Here is a 27,357-nt window from a genome sequence, read left to right on the forward strand (position 1 = left end):
TCAAACTGACAAGCTTTGCACAGCAAAGGAAACCAACAAGAAGACAAAAAGACAACTTATATAATGGGAGAAAATAGTTTCAATATAGTATAATTGACGGAATCGTGGCCTAAAACTTTCCAAATCTAAAGGAAACAGATGTCAAGATACAGAAAGCACAGAGAGCCCTAAACATGTCGATCCCACACAGGTCCAGATCAAGACGTATTATAATGAAAATGGAAATAGTTAAAGATAAAAAGCTGATTCTAAAGGCAGCAAGAGAAAAACCAAGTTAATTACAGTTATAACCCCCATAAGGCTATCAGTTATTTTCTCTACAGAAACACTGAATACCAGAGAGAGTGGCAAGATATATTCAGGTTCCAAAAGGGAGAATTTATCAGCCTAGAAAACTCTACCCAGCAAGAATATCATTTAAAATTGAAGGAGAAATAAAGAATTTCTCTAACAAACAAAAAACTAAAAGAGTACAACAATACTAAATCCATTCTATAAGATATACTGAAAAGGATCCTGAAAATAAAAAAAAATAGGATGGAGAAATTCACTTAAATAGGCCAGTATAAATATCTAAAAGAAAAAAAGTCTATTGTAAAAGTTATGATAAACACAAGGAACAGCAAAAGGATAAACTTGAAGATGTTAAGAAAGGACTTCAAAATCATATTATGTGGGAAAGGAAAGTAAGAAAATCTAGGTTCTTTTTTCTTTAGATTGCGTTTGAGCCTATATGACTATCAGGCTAAAGCAGGCAGATGTAGGAAGGGATTAACATAATTGAAATCAAGGCAAGCACAAATCAAAACCAAACATTACATTCACGAAAACTAGATAGAAAAGGACACAAGCATAAAATAAAAGGAAATCATCCAACCAAAAAAAAAGAAAAGAGAAGAAAAGAACAAAGGATGGGAATGCCTGTTGTGGCACAGTGGAAATCAATCTGACCAGGAACCATGAGGTTGTGGGTTTGATCCCTGGCCTCTCTCAGTGGACTAAGGTTCTGGTGTTGAAGTGATCTGTGGTGTAGATTGCAAATTTGGCTTGGATCCTGCATTGCTGTGGCTGTGGAGTAGGCCAGAAGCCACAGCTGAGATTGGACCCCTAGCCTGGGAACCGCAATATGCCACAGGTGTGGCCCTACAAAGACAAAAAGACAACAATAAAAAAACAAAGAACCAAAGAGAAACATAATCAACTGGAAAACAAGGTTTAAAATAGCATTAAATATTTATTCAGCAATAATTACCTTAAATATCCATATACCAAATGCTCTAATCAAAAAACATAGAGTGGCAGGCTGGATTAAAAAAAAAACCTGTCCTTCTGAAATTATTCCAAAAAATTGCAGAGGAAGAAATGCTCCCAAACTCATTCTATGAAGCCACCATCACCCTCATACCAAAACCAGACAAAGATACCACAAAAAAAGAAAATTACAGGCCAATTTCACTGATGAACATAGATGCAAAAATCCTCAACAAAATACTAGCAAACCTCACCCAACAATACATTAAAAGGGTTGTACATAATGATCATCCCAGGGATGCAAGTGTTCTTCACTATCCACAAATCAATCAGTGTGATACACCACATTAACAAACTGAAGAATAAAAAACATATGATCCTCTCAATAGACACAGAAAAAGCCTTTGACAAAATCCAATACTCATTTGTGATAAAAACCCTTCAGAAAGTGTGCCTACCTCAACCTCAACGTAATAAAGGCCATATAAGACAAATTCACAGCTAACATCATTCTCAATGATGAACAGCTGAAAGAATTCCCACTGAGATCAGGAATAAGACAAGGATGTTCACTCAAACCACTACTATTCAACATAGTTTTGGAAGTCCTAGCTACAGCAATCAGAGAAGTAAAAGAAATAAAAGGAATCCAAATTGGAAAGGAAGAAGTAAAACTATCACTACTTGCAGATGACATGATACTATACCTAGAGAATCCTAAAATCTCTACCAGAAAACTGAGCTCATCCATGAATTTGGCAAAGTCACAGGATACAAAACTAATACACAGAAATCAACAGCATTTGATCAGAAAGAGAAATTAGGGAGGCAGTTCCATTTCCCATCGCATCCAAAAGAATAAAATACCTAGTATTAAACATACCTAAAGAGACAAAAGACCTGTACTCTGAAAACTATAATAAGACACTGATGAAAGAAATCAAAGACGACACAAATAGATAGAAAGACATACCATGCTTGTGGATTGGAAGAGTCAATATTATCACAATGATAATACTACCCAAGGCAATCTACAGATTCAATGCTATCCCTATCAAATTACCAAGGACATTTTTCACAGAACTTGAACAAAATATTTTCAAGTTTGTTTGGAAGCACAAAAGACCCAGAATAGCCAAAGACATCCTGAAAAAGAAAAATGGAGCTGGAAGAATCAGGCTCCCAGACTTCAGACTATACTACAAAGCAACAATCATCAAAACCATATGGTACTGGCACAAAGACAGAACTACAGATCAGTGGAACAGAATAGAAAGTCCAGAATTAAACCCACACACCTACAGCCAACTAATTTATAACAAAGGAGGCAAGAGTATACAATGGAGAAAAGACAGCCTGTTCATTAAGTGGTGCTGGGAAAACCAGACAGCCACATGGAAAAGAATGAAATTAGAACACTCCCTAACACCATACACAAAAATAAACTCAAAATGAGTTAAAGACCTAGATATAAGACCAGATACTATAAACCTCTTAAAGGAAAACATAGGCCAAACACTCTCTGACATAAATGACAGCAACGTCTTCTCAGATTCACCTCTTAGAGTAATGACAATAAAAACAAAAATAAACAAATGGGACTTAATTAAACTTAGTTTTCTGCACAGCAAAGAAAGCCTAAACTAAATGAAAAGAGAACCCACAGAATGGGAGAAAACATTTGCAAATGAAGTGACTGACAAGGGATTAATCGCCACAATTTATAAACACCTTCTGCAGCTCAATATCAAAAAAAAGAACAACCATATCAAAAAAAATGGGCAGAAATTCTAAACAGACGATTCTCTAAAGAAGACATATGGATGGCCAAAATTCACATGAAAAGATGTTTAACATCACTCATTATTAGAGAAATGCAAATCAAAACTACTATGAGGTAGCACCTTACACCAGCCAGAATGGCCATCATCAAAAAGTCTACAAACATTAAGTGCTAGAGAGGGTGTGGAGAAAAAGGAACCCTATTACACTGTTGGTGGGGCTGTAAATTGGTGTAACCACTGTGGAAAACAGTATGGAGTTTGCTCAGAAACCTGGGGCATCTATCCAGAGCAATCACAAAGACACATGTACTCCGATTTTCATTGCAGCACTATTTTCAATAGCCAAGACATGGAAACAACCTAAATGTCCATTGACAGAGGAGTGGATCAAGAAAATGTGGTACATATACACAATGGACTATTACTCAGCCTTTAAAAGGAATGAAATACCATAATTTTTAGCAACATGGATGGATTTAGGAATTATCATGCTAAGTGAAGTCAGTGAGACAATGAGACACCAACATCAAATGCTTTCACTGAGATGTGGAATCTGAAAAAAGGACTTCTTTGCAGAACAAATACTGAATCTCAGACTCTGAAAAACTTATGGTTTCCCAAGGAGAAAGTTTATGGGGTGGGGGAAGTACTGGGGCTGTGGGATGGAAATCCTATAAAATTGGATTTTGATGATCATTGTATAACTATAAATGTAGTAAATTCACTGAGTAATGAAAACAAAACAAAACAAAAAAACAAGAGTCTACAATATGCCACCTACAAGACAGTCACCTTAGGGCAAAAACACATAAATTGAATGTGAGGGGATGGAAAAAGTTATTTCAAGCGAATGGAAAGGACAGGAAAGCAGGAGTTGCAATACTCATATCAGACAAAATACACTTTAAAATGAAGGCTATAAAGAAAGACAAAGAAGGACACTATTTGATGAAGAAAGTATCCTCTTGAGAAGAGGATATTACAATCATCAATATATATGACCCTAATATAGGAGCACTCAAATACATACAACAAATATAAACAGACATAAAAGGAGACATTGATGGGAATACAATAATAGTAGAAGAGTTTAACACCACACTTACATCAACGGACAGATGCTCTAGACAGAAAATCAATAATGCCACAGACATCTTAAATGACACAATATAAAACAGACTTAATTGATATTTTCAGGATATAACACCCCAAAAAATCAGAATACACATTGTTTTCAAGGGCATGTGGAACATTCTCAAGGATTGACCACAAACAGGGGCACAAAACCAAACTTAACAAATTTGAGTATAGAAATTATTTCAAGTATATTCTCTGATCACAATGGCATGAAACTAGAAATCAACCACAGGAAAAGAAATGAGAAAAACATGACTATATGGAAGTTAAACAACATGCTACTAAAAACCAATGGGTCAGCAAGGAAATCAAAAGGAAAATAAAAAGAATACCTCAAAATAAATGATAATGAAGACACAACCATTCAACATCAATGGGATGCTGCAAAAGCAGTACTTAGAGGGAAGTCCATAGCAATACAGGCCATCCTCAAAAAAGAAGAAAAATCTATTCAGGCCCTTTGCCCACTTTCAATTGGGTTGTTGGCTTTTTTGCTGTTGAGCTGTATAAGTTTGTATATTTTAGAGATTAGGCCCTTGTCAGTTGTAACATTTGAAACTATTTTCTCCCATTCTGTAACTTGTTTTTCTGTTTTCTTTTTGGTTTCCTTTGCTGTGCACAAGCTTGTCCATTTGATTAGGTCCCATTGGTTTATTTTTTGCTCTTATTTCTGTTGCTTTGGGAGACTGACCTGAGAAAACATTTGTAAGATTTATGTAAGAGAATGTTTTGCCTAGTTTCTTTTCCAAGAGTTTGATGGTATCTTGTCTTATATTTAAGTCTTTCAGCCATTTGGAGTTTATTTTGGTTCATGGTGTGAGGGTGTGTTCTAGTTTCATTGATTTGCATGCAGATGTCCAGGTTTCCCAGCAATGCTTGCTAAAAAGACTGTCTTTTCCCAATTTTATGTTCTTGCCTCCTTTGTCAAAGATTAATTGACTGTAGGTGTCAGGGTTTATTTCTGGGTTCTCTATTCTGTTCCATTCATCTGTCTGTCTGTTTTGGTACCAGTACCATACTGTCTTGATTGCGGGGGCTTTGTAATAGTGCCTCTTGCTTGGTTTTGTTCCTCAGAATTGCTTTGGCAATTCTGGGTCTTTTGTGGTTCCATAAACATTTTTGGATAGTTTTTTCTAGTTCTGTGAAAAACGTCAAGGAAGATATACAAATGTCCAACAAGCAGTTGAAACAATGCTCAACATCCCTGATTATTAGAGAAATACAAATCAAATCTACCATGAGATACCACCTCACAACAATCAGGATGGTCATCATTAATAAGTTCACAAATAACAAATCCTGGAGGGGGTGTGGACAAAAGGGAACCCTCTTGCACTGTTGGTTGGAATGGAAGCTGGTACAACTGCTATTGAGAACAGTATGGAGGTACCTTAGAAAACTATACATAGAACTACCATGTGACCCAGCAATCCCACTCTTGGGCATATATCCAGAGAAAACTCTCCTTAAAAAAACACACAAACACCTGCATGTTCATTGACAACTCACAATAGCCAAGACATGGAATCAACCCAAATGTCCACCGATAGATAATTGGATCAAGAAGATGTGTTATATATACACAATGGAATATGACTCTGCCATAAAAAAGAATGAAATTTTGCCATTTGCAGCAACATGGATGGAACTAGAGACTCTCATCCTGAGTGAAAGAAGTCAGAAAGAGAAAGAAATATACCATGTGATATCACTTCTATCTGGAATCTAATATATGGCACAAATGAACCTTCTACATAAAAGAAATTCATTGACTTGGAGAATAGACTTGTGGTTGCCAAGAGGGAGGGGGAGGGAGTGGAATGGATTGGGAGCTTGGGGTTAATAGATACAAACTATTGCCTTTGGAATGGATTAGCAATGAGATCCTGATGTGTAATACTTTGAACTATGTCTAGCAATTTATGATGGAGCACAATAATGTGCTAAAATAGAATGTATACATGTATTGTAACTGGGTCACCATGCTGTATAGTCTATATATATATATATATAAAGAAATAAAAATAAAATTTAAAAAAGAGCAAAAATATCAAATTGACAACTTAACCCACCACCTAAAAGAAATAGGAAAAAACAAACAAACAAAGCCTAATGTCAGCAGAAGGGAGGAAATCATAAAGATCTGAGAGGAAATCATAAAATAGAGATTCAAGAAACAATAGAAAAAAATTAATAAATCGAGAGCTTGTCCTTTGAAAGGGTATACAAAATTCACAAAGCTCTGGCCATACTCACCAAGAAGAGGAGAGAAAATCTCAAAAAATATATAAGAAATGAAAAATCTCAGTTGATACTACAGAAATACAAAAATCCATAAGAGAACACTATAACAATTATATACCAACATATTTGACAACCTAGAGGAAATGGACAACTTTCTAGTGACTCACAGCCCATGAAAACTGAAGCAAGAAGAAATAGATAAATTCAACAAACTGATAACTAGTAATAACACTGGATATGTAATAAAAATACTCCCTACAAACGAAAATCCAGGACCAGATGGCTTCACAGGTGAATTCTACCAGACATACAATGAAGAAATTATACCCATCTTTCTTAAACTTTCCCAAAAGGTTGAGGAAGAAAGAATAATCCCAAAGACATTCTAAGAATCCACTTTCACCCTAATAGCATAACCAAAGATACTAGCAAAAAAGAAAATTATATGCCAATATCTATGATAAATATAGATGCAAAAATTCTTAACAACATTTTAGTCAACTGAATCTAACAATATATAAAAAATATCATGCACCATGACCAAGTGGTATTAATCCAAAGATCACAAGGTTGGTTCAACATATCCAATTCAATCAACAACATACATTGCTTTAACAGAAGAAAAGTAGAAAACCACATGATCATCTCAATAGATGAAGAAAAAGCATTTGTCAAATTCCAACATCCATTCATGACAAAAAACTCTTACAAAGGGTATAGAGGAAACATCCCTTAACATACTCAAAGCCATTTATGACAAACCCACAGCAAATATAATACTCAATGCAGAAAAGCTGAAAACCTTCCTGCTAAAATCTGGAACAAGACAAGGATTCCTACTCTCACCACTTTTATTCAAGTTAGTACTGAAAGTCCTAGCCACAGAAATCAGACAAACTAAATAAATTAAAGTTTTCCAGATTGGAAGGGAAGAGGTAAAATTGTCACTCTAAGCAGATGACATGATACTATATAGAAACCCTAAGGACTCCACACATAAATTATGTGAACTTCTCAATGAATTCAGTGAAGTAGCCGGATACAAGATTAGTGGATGCATTTCTGTATACTAACAATGAAATATTAGAAAAGGAAAAAAATACAATACCTTTTAAATTCACAACTAAAACAATTAAATACCTAGGAATAAACCTGACTAAATAGATTAAATTCTAATAGCTGAGAACTATCAAACATCAATCAAGGAAATGAAAGTGGATTCAAAGAAATGGAAAGATATTCCATGATCCTGGATTGGCAAAATTAATATTTTTTAAATGGCCATACTTCCCAAAGCAATCTACATATTCAATGCAATCCCTATCAAATTACCCATGACATTTTTTACAGAATTTGAACAAACAACCCCCAATTTTATATGGAAACATAAAAGACCCAGAATTGCTAAAGAAATCCTGAGGGGGAATAAAAACAAGGAGGAAGCATAACTTTCCCAGATTCCAGACAATTTTACAAAGCTTCAGTAATATATATATATATATATAAAATAACTGGTTAAGAGTGAAATCTAGATTCCCAGGCTGCCTTGTGGGCTCTACTCTGGTCTAGTCGGTGCATCTCCTGTTGATAACCGATTCTGGAATGTGAGACATGATGCTAATAAATATTTTTTGTAGAAGAAAGATCACAACAAATAATAAATCAATAAATTTTTTAAAAAGCTTCAGTAATCAAGACAGTGTGGTACTGGTACCAAAACAGACATATGGACCAATGGAACAGAATATAGGACTCAGAAATAACCTGAGATACCTATGGTCAGCTAATCTTTGACAAAGGAGGCAAGAATATAAAATGGGAAAAAGTCTCTTTAGAATTTAATGCTGGAAAAACTGGACAGCTGCATGTAAATCAATGTAACTAGAGTCTAGTCACTTATGATAGAGCATAATAATGGGAGAAAAAAGAATGTATACATGTATGTGTAACTGGGTCACCATGCTGTGCAGTAGAAAAAAATTGTATTGGAGAAATAACAATAAAAAAATTGAAAAAAGAACATACCCTCACACCATGCAAAAAGTAAAATCAAAATGGCTTAAAGACTTAAACATAAGGCAAGACACCATCAAATTCCTGGAAGAGAAACAAGGCAAAACATTCTCTGACATCAACCTTAGAAATGTTTTCTTAGGTCAGTCTCCCAAAGCAATAGAAATAAAAACAAAAAATAAAACAATAGGACCTCATCATACTGAGAAGCTTTTGCACAGCAAAAGTAACCATAAAAAAGTAACCTACAGAATGGGAGAAAATATTTTCAAATTATGCAACTGACAAGGACTTCATCTCTAAAACATACAAACAACTCATACATCTCAACAGCAAAAAATCAACAACCCAGCTGAAAAATGGGCAGAAGACCTGAATAAACATTTCTCCAAGGAAGATACACCAATGGCCAACAAGCACATGAAAAACTGCTCAACATCACTAATTATTAGAGAAATGTATATGAAAACTACAATTATGTACCACTTTGCACCAGTCAGAATGGACATCGTTAGTGAACAAGTCAACAAATAACAAATGCTGGAGAGGGTGTGGAATAAGGAAACCCTCCTACGCTGTTGGTGGAAATGTCAATTTGTACAAACACTATGGAAAATAGTATGGATGTGCCTCAGAAACTGAATATAGAACTACCATATGATCCAGCAATCCCACTCCTGGACACATATCTGGACAAAACTTTCATTGAATAAATTCATGCCCTCCTATGTTCATTGCAGCACTATTCAAAATAACAAAGACATGGAAAAAAACTTAATGTCCATTGAGAGATGAATGGATTAAGATTTGGAGTGGCTAAGCAATGAGGCCCTGCTCTATAGCACAAGGAACTATAATCACTTGTGATGGAACGTGATGGAGGATAATGTGAGAAAACGAATGAATGTATACATATATATATATACACATATATATGTATGTATAACTGAGTCATTTTGCTGCACAGAAGAAATTGACAGAACACTGTAAATCAAGTATAATAAAAAATTTTAAAGAAAACTATTTATTCTCAATCTTTGAATTATTTTGCTTGGCTTCTGGATGCCAGTATGAGATTTGGGACACTAAAATATGTGGTCCATATGTTACTCTTGCATGGCCAAACACACTAAAGTCTTCCCAGTGGAGTTTATTATGAGAAAATGTGATTGTCACTTACACATCTAAGTTTGACTCCAAAAGTGCAGACTTCTACTCTCTGTTTGGTTTAGCAATATTAGTGTGGGAACGTAGAACAAACTGTACAAATCTAATTCCAACAAAGAATATACAGAAATAAGTTAATCATTAGACTAATTAGTCTCAATTTGGATCTGTTTGGCTCTTATTGTCTTAATCTAAAGTAATGATTTTCTAATAGATGATTTCAGTGATATATTCATTGGTATATATGAAAAAATATATATTTGACATATATACACAATAAGTATATGTATACATATATACATATATTTTTATGTGAGAAAGAAAATGGGCTTTTTTTTTCTCATTTGGGAAAAAAGGTTTCTGATTTATCAGCTGTAAAAAGGGGAGTGATTCTTCTTTCCAAATGGTAGAAATAGGAGAAAAAGTTTACTGATTTGGATGCTTCTTATAATAAAGCCATGCCTCTTTCTTGTGGTGGTCATCTGTCCTAATAAGTAGCTCTTTAACTTGCTCATGAAATTTAGAAATTTGTTATGATCCTGTTGTGTATGTATTTGCTCTTTGCTATTGTTAGGTCATATTTATTTTGATTTGCTCTTCTATCTCCCTGCCTCTCTACCCACCTCTCTCTTTCTCATTCTGTCCAGTCATACCATTGTGAAAATTAGATTTCTGGAAACCCAGAGAAGACTGACACACTATCTTAACTCCCTCCACTACCATCTACACTCACAAGATTTCATTCTTGAGGGGGAATGCACACACACACATATAATTTGTGAATAAATATAGTCATCAATGGTGCTTCTTCTTACAAGGAAGTTGCCTAAATAAAATGTTGCAATACACTACTGGTTCTTATAAGGACCATGAGTTTCATAGGTGGCACTTGGAAATGTGCAACCTATCTCCTTCATCCTGGACACACAAGAAGGTTTGTAAAATTTCCTTCAAGACACATAGCCATATCTGCACTATTGTGTGAATCTCCTGCTTCAAACCATTGCTTCCTATCCTGTTTGCCTTTAAGTCAATTCAAGAAAATAGCTGCTATTTCAGAGAAACAGCAAACCTTGGAAAGTCAGGCTAATTCTTCTTACCTTGAGGAAGGTTAAATACTATTGCCAGTTTCTCTTCTCTTGACATTAAACTCATTTTATTCATCTATTCAATATCATTGACTCAGATGTCCCATTCACGCTGTAACCAAAATTTCCAAGACATTCTTTCTTCTTCAAAAAATTTTTCTTAAAGTATAGTTGTTTTACAATGTTGTACCAACTTCCACTGTACGGCCAAGTGACTCCAGTCATTTATATATATAACTATATATATATATATATATATATTCCCTTTCTTATATTATCTTTCATCATAGTCTATCCCAGGAGACTGGATATAGTTCCCTGTTCTATACAGTAGAATCTCATTGCTTATCCATTCTAAATGTAATAGTTGGCATCTACTAACTCCAAACTCCCAGTCCATTTCAGTCCCTCCCCCTTCCCCCTTGGCAACCTCAAATCTGTTCCCTATGTCTGTGAGTCTGTTTCTGATTTGTAGATAAGTTCTTTTGTGCCATATTTTAGATTCCACTTATAAGTGATATCATATGGTATTTGTCTTTCTCTTTCTGACAAACTGCACTTAGCATGAGAATATCTAGGACAATCCATGTTGCTGTGGATAGCATTAATTCATTCTTTGTAATGACTGAGCAGTATTTCATTGTTTATATGTATTGTATCTTCTTAATCCATTCATCTGTCAATTGGCATTTAGGTTGTTTCCATGCTTTGGCTATTATGAATACTGCCTCTGTGAACACTGGGGTGCATATATATTTTTGAATTATAGATTTGTCTAGATATATACCCAGGAGTGGGATTTCTGGATCATATGGTATATTTAGTTTTCTGAGGAACATACATACTGTTTTCCAATAGAATGTACCAAGTCACATTCCCACCAACAGTGAAGGAGGTTTTTCTTTTCTTCATACCCTCTCCAGCATTTGTTATTTGTAGATTTATCAATGATGGCCATTCTGTTCTGTGTAAGGTGGTAACATTGTAGTTTTGATTTACATTTCTCTAATAATTAGTGACATTGAGCGTCTTTTCATGTGCCTATTTACCATCCATATCTCTTTGTTGAAGAAATGTCTATTTAGGTATTCTGCCCATTTTTTGATTGAGTTGCTTGTTTTTGTGTTGTTGAGTTGTTATGAGGGTTTTTTTGGATATTTTAGAGGTTAAATGCTTGTTGGTTACATCACTTGTAACTATTTTCTCTCATTCTGTATGTTCTATTTTTTAAAATGGTTTTCTTTGCTGTGCAAAAGCTTGTCAGTTTGATTAGGTCCCACTGCTTTATTTTTGGTTTTTATTTCTATTGCTTTGGGAGACTGACCTAAGAAAGCATTTGTATGATTGATGTCAGAGAATGTTTTGCCTATGTTCTCTTCTAGGAATTTGATGGTGTTTAAGTCTTTAAGCCATTTGAGTTTATTTTTTTTGCATGGGCTTAGAGTGTGTTCTACTTTCATTGAACTACATACAGCTGATCAGGCTTCCCAGCCCCACTACCTGAAGAGAATGTATTTTTCTTATTTTATATTCTTACTTCCACTGTAAAAGATTAATTGACTGTAGGTGTCTAGGTTTATTTCTTGGCTCTCTATACTGTTCCATTGATCTGTATGTCTGCTTTTGTACCAGTACCACACTTTTTTGATTGCTGTTGCTTTGTAATATTTTCTGAATTTGGAGAGACTTATACCTCCTGCTTTTTTTCTTTCAATATTGCTTTGGCAATTCTGGGTCTTTTATGGTTCCATATAAATTTTTGGATTATTTGCTCTGCTTCTGTGAAAAAAATCTCATGGGTAACTTGATAGGGGTCACATTAAATCAGTAGATTGCTTTGAGTGCTATTTTAACAGTATTAATTTTTCCAGTCCAGGAGTGTGAGATGCCTTTCCATTTCTTTGACTCCTCTTTAATTTTCTTTTATGTATATGTATATGTATATATATATATATATATATATATATATATATATATAATGATTTTTATTTTTTCCTTTATAGCTGGTTTACAGCATTCTATCTTGATTAATGTTTATAGTTCTCAGAGTATAAGTTTTTCACCTCTTTGGTCAGGTTTATTTCTAGGCTCTTTGTTGTTGTTGCAATTTTAAAATGTATTTTTTATATTCCTTTTCTACTATTTCATTGTTAGTATACAGGAATGAAATTTATTTCTGAATCTTAATCTTGTATTCTGTAATTTTGCTGAATTCATTGATCAGATAGAATAGTTTCATGTGCTTATGGTTTTCTATATGTATTATCATGTTGTCTGCATATAGTGACAAGTTTACCTTTGCTCTTCCAATCTGGATACTTTTTATTTCTTCTGTTTGTCAGATTACTGTGTCTAGGTGTTGCAATACTAAATAGAATAAAAGTGGTGAGAGGGGCAATCTTTGCCTTGTTCCAGATTTTAGCAGGAAAGCTTTCAGCTTTTCTGCATTGAGTGTTATTTTGGCTGTGGGTTTGTTATAAATGCCTTTTATTATGTTGAGATATGTTCCCTGTGTGCACACTTCGGTAAAAGTTTTATCATGAATGGATGTTGGATTTTGTCAAATGCTTTTTCTGCATCTATTGAGATAATCATGTGGTTTCTTAGTTTTGTTAATGTGGATTTATTACATTGATTGATTTGCATATTCTGAACCATCCTTTTGAACTGGGGTTGAATCCCACTTGGTTGTGGTGTATGATCTTTTTATGTGTTATTGGATTCAGTTGGCTAAAATTTTGTTGAGAATTTTTGAGTTTATATTCATCAAAGTTATTGGCCTATAATTTTCTTTTTTGTTGGTATCTTTGTCTGGTTTTGATATTAGGGTTATGATGGCTTCATAGAAGAGACATTCTTAATTTAAAACATTCCTTCCTGCTATCTTTCCAAACCATTCCAGAAGTTCTAATATTTTCAACATTAAAGTTGTATCTTCTGGATATCATCTGACACCAAGAAGCAACACAAACTTCATTTATCAGATTTTAATGATCCATTTTGAAATTGAAAAATATAGTCACCATACTACTTATAGTAATATTTAGTAAGTGGGAAAAGTACCTAAAGCTAAGATGTGGGGATGATGATAAAAAAAAATCTCCACAAATCTTTGTTAGATCATACTTTACTCCTTCACCGTATTTTAATGCTTTGAATTCTAGATGGAAGCATGTCTTGAAACACTTAATATTATAAGATGGTAACTGGTTATTACCATAGTGTTTTAGCATTTTAAAATTTCCAAAAATATATTCATTCATTTCTTTGGGAGTGAGGGAGAAGGGGATGGGTAGAAGGTTCAAGACTTGTCTTTTCTAAGTGTTTTTCTTGTTTCCATTAACTTTGTTAACTGCACGTGTGACTTTTTAGTTAATTGGACTGTGAATGAATTAAAACATAGAGAATATCTTCAAGGTAGAAATTCTATATAAAGTCATTAGGAACTTTTTCTAAATTGTAGTCCTTTAAGATTTGTGATCTTATTTTGTTTCGCAGGAAAGATTATCAAGAAGAAATAGTCATGGGTAATCTGAAAATTGTACATAGAATTTATCTGGAAACATTATTCTACCTAATGAAAAGTCTAGATAAAGTAGCTTTTAAAAAATTCACTATTCATCTGTGTTTTTCTTTTTAAAAAATATGTATGTGTGTGTGTGCATACACATAATTCAGCTATTGTTTTTTAGAATGAGTCTTATCCATAGTTATGAGATAAGTTCTTTAAGGGCTGGGGAAGATACTGAGTGTCAATATATATGAGAGTAATTATTGAAAATAATTATCAACATTTATAGATCCAAATCTCTTTTTGCCCTGACTATAATACTGAAATTTAAATGGGTAAAATGTGTTTCGGAGGAGAACATTGAGTTCTCACCATAGGTTTACCTTCTCCTTATGCAACTCTATTGGAATCTCCCTTTCCCAAGGCTTCGAACTCGACATTCCTGCCTCAGCAACAGAGGATAAAAATCGTGATGTGATGGATATAGCACACAAGTGAGAAATATAAATATGGACTACAGGCTTCTAAAGAATAATTGAGCTTGCTGAGGATCTGTGCCAGATATTGGAAATGTCTAAGATGTCAAGAGGTGAGTTCTTTGGTGTTTATTGTTGTTGAGGTGACTTGTGTGTGTATGTGTGTTTTGGAAAGAATAGAGTATAATGAGAAGATCATCACAATCTGTGTAATATGAAAAGCTGAGGCTACTGTTATAAATTAAGCTTTTTTTCAGAAATGTTGTGTTATCAAAACAGGAATGAAATTCTGAACAATACACCTAATAAGATTATCTTCTCAGTAGTTCCTGCTCAATGGTAATGATACCAACTAGTACCCATGAATACATGGGATTGATCCCTGGCCATAGTCAGTGGGTTAGGGATTCAGCATTTCCATGAGCTATGGTGTAGGTCACAGACATAGCTGAGACCTGGGGTTGCAGTGGTATGGTGTAGGCCAGCAGCTGCAGTTCTGATTCAACTCCTAGCCTGGGAACTTCTATATACCACAGGTGTAGCCCTAAAAAGAAAAAAAGATCATCTTCCAGGTTGAAAAAAGTAGTCTTTTGTAACAGGAAATCAGTGAAAGAGGGGGTGAGAGTAAAGGCACTGTCATTTATTGAGCTTTACTAATCAATACTAAGAACTTTACATGTGTTATCCCTTTTAATTCTCATAACCATCCTGTGATATACATACAACAATCATCTCAATTTTACACATAGAAAACAATCTTGACCAGGTTACTTTACTTGCCCAAAGTCATATAGCTACTAAGTTCAGTGTTGTGTTTTAGATCTAGGTTTCTTTGACTTCTAACACTGAATTTAGAGAGGACTAAATACCTAAGATAAAACAATACTTATACCATTTAATTCTTTGCTCATGAAGAATTGTACCTACACTTCATTTTAGCTCTCCAAGGAAAGTTTTCAGAAAATGCTTCAACATCCCCAATATATGCAACTGAAGAAAAATTAGCATTACATAAAGAAGCCACCATTCTCAATAATGAAACAGCTGTGGTTGTGAATCTTTTTCCTTTTTTCTTCTGCATTTTGCATATGTTATGTGAAAAGAAATGAAATTTTCCAAAGCAGGTATATCCTTTGTATGTGTAGAAATGAAACCTTCCATTTTGAGATCTGTTAATTTATTTAGCTAAAGTATAAATGCACTTTGTTATGGCTGATTCTAGGTTCATGTCACATAATTTGCACACCTGATCAGTCTAATGAATTTAACTCTTTTATTTTTACAATTTAGAAATGTTTAAGGGAGTTCCCGTCATGGCGCAGTGGTTAACGAATCCGACTAGGAACCATGAGGTTGCGGGTTCGATCCCTGCCCTTGCTCAGTGGGTTAACAATCCAGCATTGCCGTGAACTGTGGTGTAGGTTGCAGACGCAGCTCGGATCCCGCGTTGCTGTAGCTCTGGCGTAGGCCGGTGGCTACAGCTCCGATTGGACCCCTAGCCTGGGAACCTCCATATGCCGCGGGAGAGGCCCAAGAAATAGCTAAAAAGACAAAAAATAAATAAATAAAGAAATGTTTAAGTAGCTTCAAAGAAAGGTGGAAATAATAGTTTTTAAGTTATAGCTTTTAGGACTTCTTCCATGTGGTATTCATTAACTTTAATTATATCTTTCAGAATCATTAAGTATGCTAGAATTTTAGGCAGCTATAATATAGGGGCAAGATCTTTGATTTGAAGCCAGAGAATCTGAGTTAAATTCTCAGTTCTGCCTATTTGTCACCATGTAAATTTGAGTAATCCATCTAATCTCTCTTAGCCTCAATTTTCTCATCTATAATATGGGGATAATAATCCTTACCTCATATAGTTTTTGTGAAAATAATTTGAGATAACAAATGTAAACATATTTTGTAGACAATAAAATTCTATTGCAACATCAGGGGGAATGTAATTAAATAAACATTAAAGAACACTTACCACTGTGCCAGTAAGTAACTTTTTTCACTTTGTTGCTCCCAGAAAGACCAAGACCTACATATCCTGGAGAAAGAGTAGCATGCCTCCAGTTGGATTATCTTTCCTGGCTCCTATTTATTGCTCCTGGATCCATGCAGGAGTTGCCAATTTACTTGCAGGAAGGTTAAAAAATGTATGGAAGAATTACCTCCTAGGTTACTTTCTTCATGAAAAGTGATCTTTCTTCAAGGAGAATCCTGCACAACAATGCATATCAATATCTTGATTCAGGCCAATAAAAGGAAATTTGGGGATGGAAGTAATTTCATAACAAAATTCCAAAGGACCATTGTGATGAGGCACTGGGCTGGAAGAAATAGGACCAGGTTTCAAATTCTGGATCCAGTACTGACTAATAGTATAATTGAAAGCAAGTCCCTTTTCCCTTGTGGGCCAAAGTCCCCCTTTATACAATGATGTGGAATGGAACAGATTAGCTCTAAAGATCATCTTATACCTCAAAGGGAAAAGAAAAATTACGCAAATTGTTTCTGCATTGTGTTATAATAAACATTTCCCTACATTAGTAAATTTATTGGGATATAATTAATGTGCACCTTTATATTTTTAAAATGTTTAAGATCTATAATCTCATTTGAATTTCAACATAATGATGGGATTTCATCATTTATCTTCACATAATAAATTAAGAAACTGAGACTCAAAGGTTTGCACAAAGTCACATAGCTATTACACAATAGAAATCCAAATCTGGTCTGTCTCTAAAACTAAAGTTTTTTCTACAACACAAAGCCACCTAAATGATTTTTTCTAGGCTTTGAATAAGTAGAATGGATCTAGAAAATGAATTTAAAGAAATAATTACTGTTTTTCATGTAAAATAAAAGTAAAGAATTAAGACAATTTTTAATTAGTCATATTTGGTACTGAAACTGCTAACCACATTCCAGCAATTGCATATACAATATAATGTATCTTTCAGAGATTTATGGATTTTAGAAGATTAAAGATTAGTATTTGTAACATACTTTAAGATCAATAGAATAAAATGGCTATTTAAATATAATATTTAGAGCTCTTGCCATCCAAAATTCAACTGAAAGGGAAATAAATGATGGTATGTAAGAAACTATCCATTTATCCAGGGAGAATCTATCACATTTACTGTCCTAGTGAAACAGCTATACTCACTACTTTTACTTTCCAGTTCTCCTTCCATTCCACCACCTACACAAATAAATATAATTCAGGCTTTAAGGAGTTTAAAGTGAGTTATCTCTGTCAATGAGTAGAGTGGCTGCTTGTTATTGGTGTTATAGCAACAACATAAGCCACCAATGGAGAGTTTATATTGTGGTGGAGGAAAAGTATTTTTTATATGACCCAAGAGCAAGTCTGGGAGTTGAGGCTTATATGCCATCCAAAGATAAGGAATGAGATAGGGACCTGGTGCTTCAAAGGGGAGGAATGTAATTCATAGGACAGTAAGAAGAGCAGATTAGATATTTTACCCCATAAACAGATAGATCAGTCAGATAAAAGTTACCTCTTGTAATAGCTCTATCTCTGAGCCAGCCCTCTATCTAAATTATTTTAGGCAATTAAGACAAATGTAGCTTTTTCTTAAGTCAGCTTGGTCTTGATTGCCTTTAGCTCAAAATAATCCACATGTCAAAATGGCATTATTTGAGGTCATATATTCTGCTCTTTTTCAATATCTACAATCATTAATACTAATGATTTCAGAAAAATGTGCAGTTTCGGGGGGGGCAATAAATTAGAGAGATCCCATTTATGTGATGAGTAAATTGTCTGTAAATGTGGGAGCAATTAATTTTCTAATTAGCATGCTAAAGTTTTAATCAGATCCAGCAAAAAACTTTTAGGAATATTAGATTAAAAGACTCTGGAAGATGAGCCTATATGCATTATGAAGAAGCCCATTCTTCCAAAACCATGCATTCCAACCCTTTTTAGTGCATTGAAAACTAGGTTTCCAATATCTACTATGAACTCAACTTTGTTGGGGAAGCAACAGAGGTTCAAGATACAGGCACTTCTTTCCTGGGGGTTATAGCTTGATGGGGGACATGGAAAAATACTTCACATCCGTTATCTTGTTGATAAGCAAAAGTAGTTTGTGAGGCAGGTTTTCCTCATTATACAGATAGGAAGACTCAGATTAAGAGAACTTTCTCAAAATCACACAGCTACTATGTGGCAAGGTCAGGATTCAAGCCCATTGATTGCAAAATCTATACATTTCTTTGCACTACACACAGAATGAGATATATGAAGAACAAATAACACCATAGTAGCAAAATATATAGAACATAATTTAAGTACAATAGGAATTTATAAAAGGATGATATGAATTCAAGTTGGAGATTAGTCCATTTTCCTCATAAAAATTATATACCAGATTGTCTAATTAGAGAAAATGGGGGAATGAACAACCCTCTTTCTGGATCTGTTTTTTCATTTGTAGAACAGGGATGACACAGTCCACCACACAGTACCATTGCTATGATTGAATAAGATAGCACTTGTAAGAGAACTTAGCAAATTGCAAATCATTACAATGTAAAGTATTATTATTATTTGTTAAAGCATGAAAGTGTAAATCATGTGATGTGTGTATACAGATGATAGTGAGGATACTATTTTAAGGATGGATAACTCTCCCACTACCAACTCAGAGTACTGTAAAATCTTAGGGTAAGGACCAGCCTCAAAGGTCATCTGATCTAACACCTTTGTTTGTAAAAAAGAAATCTGGCAAAGAAAAAATTTGGTATCCTTGAAAGGAACTTATCTGTATCTTCATATACTCATTTCTCTCCCAATTTCTGTTAATTTTAAAAATAGTTTTGCAGATCTTTTCATCAGACTCATATGTTGACTTGAATTCACCTTTTCTTTTAAATAATTTAATAATGTTGATTGAAGTAAAAGTGTTGTGTTTATTTCAATGGAGACGATTCCTTATTTTTCTAATTACCATCTTCCAAAAATGTGGAAACTGCAAGATAGGAAGGCAGTCTGTTTAGTTCTACTCATTGTTTCTGAATCATGCTCTGAAAAGCAGAATCCAGGGTCTTTTAATGCCTAAATAAAAACCCAGATTTCTTGATGAAGAGTTTCTAGCCCAAAGCACAGAAAAGGGAGAGAAGAACCTACAGCTTTATCATTCAGCTCACTTAATCTGGATGTGAATCTCTACCTGGATGCTAATTAATCTCAGGGAAGACCCTTCCAATAATTTAAATCAGGTTGGGCTTTATAGTAGGTAATTATTTCAAGGCACCCTTTAGTATATATGGGTTAATTACTAATGTAATGTTAGTCAATTTTTTTTGTAACTCTAAACAAAACTTTCAAGGATACAACATTATAAATGTAGTCAACCAAATCATTAATTATCTTCAGATGGGGAAAACAAGTGACATTCATTTTCTTGTTTGTATGCTTTTTTCTATTCCTATTTTTCTATAGCAAGCATATATTATTTGTATATTTTTAATGATTTATTGAGGTTCACCTAAATAAATTCACATAACATAATAGAAACCATTTTAAAGTTGGGCAATTCATTGACTTTTAGTATTCTCACAATATTTCATGACCATTTCTACCTAGTTGAAAAATACCCCTTTAAGGTGTTTTACCTATTAATCAGTTTCTCCAATTCCCTTCTACCCTTAGCCCCTGGAAGCTACCAATCTGTGCTCTGTACCTATGTATTTATACTGAATATTCCCTATATAATATGAGTGTTTCACTTACATAGGATAATACACTGTATCTGGCTTCTTTCACTTAATTGTTTTGAGTTTCATCCATGTTGTAGCATATCTTAGTACTTCATTCAGATTATTGGCTAAATAATGTTCATTTGTTTCTTCATTCATCCTTTGATGAACATTTTAGCTGTTTCCTCCTTTTGGTTGTCGTGAATAATGCTGCAATGATATGTGTTCCATGCACTTATTTAAGTACGTGGTTTAGTTCTTTTGATTATAAGCCAATGATGGGAGCTACAAGGTCATAGTTTTAATTACTTAATAGAACTCTGTCTAATTGTTTGAGAAACTGCCAAGTTTTTTCCATAGTGACTGAGCCATTTTATATTCCCACCACCACCAGCAAAGTGTTGAGGGTCACAATTTCTCCACATTGTCACCAACACATTTTTAAATCCTCCTCCTCATCATCATCATTATCATTATTGCCATCCTGGTGAGTATGAAGTAATACTCATTGTGGCAAGAAATAGATGAATATTGCAGAGTGGGAGGACATGGAACTCACCTCCTCCCACAAATACATCAAAAATACATCTACATATGTGAAAAACTCTCACTGAAAACTAAGTGGAAACTGAGAGAAAGACCCTTACACACACACACACACAAAAAAAAAGCTGTAAGAAAGATCCATACAGAATCAGGTAGGAAGGGATGAGAAGCCATCAGGTTGAGACCTGTGCCCTAGGAAGATTCTCAGAGGAAATGGAAGATTACATGGGTGGAGCACCTCCCTGGGGATGAATGATTTGAGCCACATATTGAGCATACCAGCCTTGGGTCCCACACAAAAAAGATGAGCCCCTTTGGCTGGTTGGGGGCCAGTGTGACTAACACAAGGGCTATGGGAAGCCTCTACTCATAAGGAGTGTGCACATGCCTACTTGGTCATGAAGCAGGTTAGAAAAGGTGAATTGAGACTGCAGGAGTGGCTGGCTGGTTTCCTACAACCACCTTGGGGCAAGCCCCAGCTTCAGCCAAACAAACACTGCAGCCCCATTTGTTTCATAACACAGCTTTACACTGGGGTAAGGGTTGACATGGCTGAGGAGAGATCTTGGCTCTGAGGTGGCTCAGACCCAAAGTGTCATCTAAGCAGGGTGGGTGAAGACATTATTGGTGTTTGAAAGGCATCACATCAGATGTAACCTCTATCTCTCTCTATGGTCATTCTTCCACAGCACCTGCACCACCTCGTAGGGAGAGCTTACAGAGGCCCCACCCCCTCTGTGGCCTGGCTCCACACCAAGGTAAGGGCAGAAGGTCAAGAGGCAAACAACTGCAAAGGACAAAGAAGGCTCAGAGCCAAAGTGGGATCTAGCAAGGTAGAGACAGTCATTGCTGGTGCTTACACATGCAGTACATTAGAAGCACTCAATCTCTGTTAAGGGACCACCAGAGCCAACACCCCAATCCATGCAGTGTTCACATCAGCCCCCTCTTGCTACAGCACTGCTCCTCTCTGGACTAAGAGTGCTAGTGCTGGGAGAGGGAAAACATATACTTAAAGAGAATGATCCATCTTGGAGCTGACCCATAGGGCTTCTCCTCTATCAACTTGGGACCTTACCCACCCACAATAGGGTGAAGAAAGACAGAGTAGAGGGGAAGCCCTAGCTCACATCCAGCTCTGGCCTTAGCTGATCCATCTCCAGCACCACCTACTACCCAAAATAATAGCTTCCAGCACACCCAGGGGAAGGATGTGAATTGTGTTCACATAAATCACAGCATTCCCACCAAAACCACTGGGAACACATAGAATATATAGGGATGATCCCACATAAGGACATCCCCTCAAGACCACAATAGGTAACTGTTTCACTCAACTTCAGAGAGACAGAGAAAGTTAACAAAAATAAGATGGCAGAGGAATTTGTCTCAATTGAAAGAGCAAGAGAAAAACCCTAAAAATAACTAACAGAACAGAAATTAAAATGTTACCAGATAAAGAATTCAAGGCATTAGTAATAAGAATGTTAACTGAACTAGGGAAAAATAATAGATGGATACTATGAGAATTTTAACAAGGGACTAGAAAAAAAAATTTTAAAGCTTACCTTACAAAAACATCAAGATCACAACTAACTTTTAAACAACCATTGACATCAAATACAGTAACCTACTAGAAAAAGATATTCTACATCCAGAGGCAAGGAAGAAACTGTAATGAGACAGTAGAAGGGGAAATTCTGCAATATTGTCAAATCTCATGCTTGCTGGGTGGGTGACTCACAAGCTGGAAAATAACCATATTGCAGAGGATATCTCACAGGAATCAGAGATCAGGCTCCCATCTTAGGTGTCAGCATAAGGAAGAAAAGCCCTCGCTTTAAATGCCAGAAGGACTTGAGTACAGGAGCTCCACAGGATTGAAAAGCAAATACTCTACTATTGGAGGGTCCATGAAGGGTTTCACCAGTACTTGGACCCAGGGAAAAGCAGTGACTCCACAGGAGTCTGAGACAGACCTACCTGTTGCCTTCAAGTGAAGCAGTGGTCAACTGTGGCTCATTGTGGGAGCAAGGACACTGACAGCAGAGACACTGGGGAATATTCATTAGCATGAGCTCTCTTGGAGTTCAACATTTTGGAATCAAGCTGGCCCCCAAACAACAGTCTGAAAGATCCAGCACTAGGAACTCAGGACAAACAACCAACAGAGTAGGAACATAGCTTGACCCATTAGTGGACAGGCTAACTAAAGTTTTCCTGAGCCCACAGCCACCTTTAAAATAAACCCCATGACACATCTCTACCCACCAAAGGGACAGGACACATATTCAACCACCAGGGGGCAGTATCCAGTCTCTCCCAACAGAAAGCTTGCACAAGCCTCTAAAACAGCCTCACCCACCTGGAAGCAGACACCAGAAGCTAGAGGAACTACAACCTTTTAGCCATCAGAATGGAGATCATAAACACAGAAAGTTAGACAAAATGAGATGGCAAAGAGATATGTTCCAGACAAAGGAACAAGATAAAGAACAAATGAAGTGCAGAATGACAATCAACATTAAAAAGAATTAAGAGTAATGAGAGTAAAGATAATCCAAGGTCTCAGGAAAAAGGACAAAGGCACAGAAAAAGAAGACACAAGAAATGTTTAACAAAGAGCTAGAAGACTTAAAGAGCAAACAAACCAGAGTTACCATCATGGGTTAAGAAACTGATATAGTGTTTATGAGGATGCAGAATCAATCCCTGTACTAAATCAGTGGGTGAAGGATCTGGCGTTGCTACAATCTGTGGCATAGGTTTCAGATGCAGCTTGGATCCAGTGTTGCTGCGGCTGTGGCTTGCAGCTTCAGCTCTGATTTGATCCCTAACCTTGGAACTCCCATATGCTGGAGGTGCAGCCATAAAAAGAAAAAAAATCAAACCAAGTTGAACAATACAATAGCTAAAATGAAAGATACACTAGAAGAGATCAATAGAAGAATAAATGAGACAGAACAGATAAATGAGCTAGAATATAGAATGCTGAAAATTATTGCCATGTAACAGAATAAAGAAAAAATAATGGAAAGAAATGCAGTCTGCTTCAGAGACTTCTGGGACAACATTAAATATACAAACATTTTGAGGGGTCTCAAAAGAAGAAAAGAGACAGAAAGGACCTGACAAATTATTTGAATAGATAATAACTGAAAACTTCCCTAACATAGGAAAGGAAACACTTACTCAAATTGAGACAGCATAGAGCATCCCACACAGGATAAACCCAAGGAGAAACACAGCAGGACACATACAAGTCAAAGTGACAAAAATTAGATACAAAAAAATATTAAAAGCAACAAGGGTAAAGCAACTGAAAACATACAAGGGAAACTCCATAAGAACATCACCTTATTTTTCAGCAGAAACCCTGAAAGCCAGAATGGAGGGACAAAATATATTTAGAATAATGAAGAACCAACAACCAAGAACAATCTACCTAGCAAGGCTCTCATTCAGATACAATGGAGAAATCAAAAGCTTTACAGACAAGCAAAAACTAAGAGAGTTCAGCACCACCAAATCGGCTTTACAAGAGATGCTAAAGAAGCTTCTCTAGCTTGAAAAGAAACAGCCACAACTAAAAACAAGAAAGTTATGGATGTGAAAGTCAATACTAAAGGCAAATATAGAGTAAAGGAAGGAGATCATGAATACAAAATTATGATATCATAACCAGCAATTGTGAGAAGAGAGGAAAGATTCAGGATATTGAAAATGCATTTAAAATTAAGAGGCCAGGGTAGGGGATCAAGATGATGGAGGAGTAGGACATGGCACTCACCTTCTCCCACAAGCATATTTAAAAAACCCATCTAAATGTAGAATGATTCACACAGAACATCTACTGAATGATGGTAGAAGATCTTGAACCATCAAAAAGGGCAAGAAACCCTCCACATAACTGGGTAGAACAAAGGAAAAGACAGATAGGGAAAGAGAAAGAAAGAGAAGGACAGAAATAAATTAGGACAGGACCAGAACTCCTGAGAAGGAATGATGAAAAAGGAAAGGAGCCCACACCCTGGGAAGCCACCTAACTCACAGGGAGGTCAGCAGAGATGAGGGGACCCCAAAGCCTTAGAGAAAAGTGCAGCAGAATGAATGAGGGGGGCAAAGCAGAGAGGGAACTGTGCAGACTATCAATATCACATCCTAGCACACCACAAGACTGAGATACTTGGAAGAGTGCTGGGCACTGAGACTTAGGCTCCAGAGGACAGTTCCAGGAATTAGCCAAGGGTTGGTTGTGTGGAGACAGCCTGAGGGGCTAGAGAGTAGTGTAACAAAGGCTGGGGAGTGGAGCACCATAGCAGAGAGAACATGGGAGGAGGTCTGTGCCCAAAGGAGAAGCAAGGCACCATTGTTGGGGAGGGCAAGAGGAGGAACAGCAGACTACCATAGGAATATCTTTTTCTGTGCACTTGCAGATTTTTGGAGTGTGGGGCTAATGGCAGCTAGATGCTTCTTACATGGGTACAGGCAATGAACCACTCTTGCTGAGACTAAGTGTGATGGAATGACTCTTGCATGTTCTAAAGTCAAGGGGTGCCAACCAGCCAGAGATGGGCATAGTTCCCCACCACTATGTGTCTATGAACAAGCACCACCTGTGGCCCCAGTCACCTCAGAGGTCTGCACAGAGGAGGGCATTGGAACAGCGCACCACAAGTTGTTGTTCTTACACCCCTAAGAATGCAAATTCCCTGCCACTGCCACTGCCAAATGCTCCAAGAGCTGCCTAAACTTAACTGAGAGTCATTTCCACTTCCCAGGGCCTTGGAACAAGGAGAAGCCTGCACCACTTTCCTGAGGGTCCTTGACACTGTAAAGAGCTCAGAAACCAGATACTGGCTACTAGCCATGATGATTGCCTCCATTTCCCTGGAAGCACAAGGACATAACAGCCTGAAAACATTAAGGAAAGAGACGAAAAGCCATAAGCATCAAAACCCTCACTCCAAAAATAAACAGTAAGCCTTAGAAGCCATCAAAGGGCACTCTCACATATAAATAGCCCTCCAAGGATGTTCCTTTCATGGCTCAGCAGTAATGAACCCATATAGGATCCATGAGGATTCATGTTCAATCCCTGCCTCGCTCAGTGGGTTAGGATATAGAGTTGCTGCGAGCTATGGTATAGTCCACAGTCATGGCTCAGATCCTGAGTTGCTGTGGCTGTGGTGTATGTCAGCAACTATAGCTGCAATTTGACCCCTAGACTGGTAACTTCCATATGCCACAAATGCAGCCCTAAAAAGCAATAATAATAATAAAATAAATAAATAGCCCTCCAAGACTATATGAGTTATTTTCCCTAAACAAATAGAATAAGAAAAATATAAGCTAAATGAAGAAACTGAGGAACCATTCAGAGTTAAAACTACAGAAGAATTCCACTGAAGGAGCAAACAATGAAACAGACCTCTGCAGTCTAAAGATACTGAGTTCAAAAAGGAGACAGTGAAAATACTGAAGGAATGAAGAAGGAAGATGAAGAAATTAAGAGTTTATATGAACAGGAATGCAGATTAATTTAGAAAGGAAAGAGAAGATATAAGGAAGAGCCAAGAAAAATTAGAAAATTCATTTGCATAGATGCAAGCTGAGTTAAAGGTACAAAAGAGCAGAATGAATAATGCAGAAGAAGGAATTAGTGACTTGGAAGATAGACTAATGTAAATCACTGAATCAGGACAGCAGACAGAAAACCAAATGAAAAAACATGAAAGTAATAAAAAAGATCTACGGAATAATATAAAGAAGGCCAATCAACACAATAGGGATCCCAGAAGGAGAAGAAAACGAAAAGGGATTTGAAAATATATTAAAAGAAATTATGGCCTAAAATTTCCAAATCTAAAGAAAACAAACATATATCAAAAAACAGGAAGCACATAGAGCCCCCAAATGTTGAACCCAAATAGGCCCACACCAAGACATAGTATAATAAAAATGGCAAACATTAAAGGTAAGGAGAGGATTCTAAAGGCAGCAGGAGAAGAGACAAGAGTTAATTATAAGGGAAACTGCATAAGGCTATCAGCTGATTTCTCTACAGAAACACTACAGGCCAGAGAAAAGGATCAAGATGGCAGAGGAGTAAAATGTGGGGCTCACCTTCTCCCCAAAACACATAAAAAAATCTATATATAGAATGATTCTCACAGAAAACCTACTGAACACTGGCAGAAGACGTTAAACCTGCAAAAAGGGCAAGAAACCTCCACATAACTAGGTAGAACAAAATGAAAAAATAGAGAGAGAGAGAGAAAAGGAATCAGGACATAACTAGCACTCTTAAGAAAATGAACCCACACCCTGGGAAGACACCTAACAGGGAAATCATCTAAGACAGAGGGATCTCGAAGTCACGGAGAAAAGTAGATCACCACGACTGAAGA

The 27,357-nt window shown here is 36.1% G+C and overlaps 1 protein-coding gene across 2 annotated transcripts in view; it reads left to right on the plus strand.

Annotated features, from left to right (window-relative positions):
- Positions 1-27,357, plus strand: part of ZC3H12B (zinc finger CCCH-type containing 12B) — a 518,102-nt gene that overhangs the window by 342,409 nt on the left and 148,336 nt on the right. For both annotated transcript variants that reach the window (XM_003360341.4, XM_021080065.1), the window contains one exon: positions 14,620-14,784. The gene's annotated coding sequence lies outside the window, so the exon portion shown is untranslated. The remainder of the gene's footprint in view (positions 1-14,619; positions 14,785-27,357) is intronic.

Source organism: Sus scrofa, chromosome X, assembly GCF_000003025.6.
Source record: "Sus scrofa isolate TJ Tabasco breed Duroc chromosome X, Sscrofa11.1, whole genome shotgun sequence".
Classification (NCBI taxonomy): Eukaryota; Metazoa; Chordata; class Mammalia; order Artiodactyla; family Suidae; genus Sus; species Sus scrofa.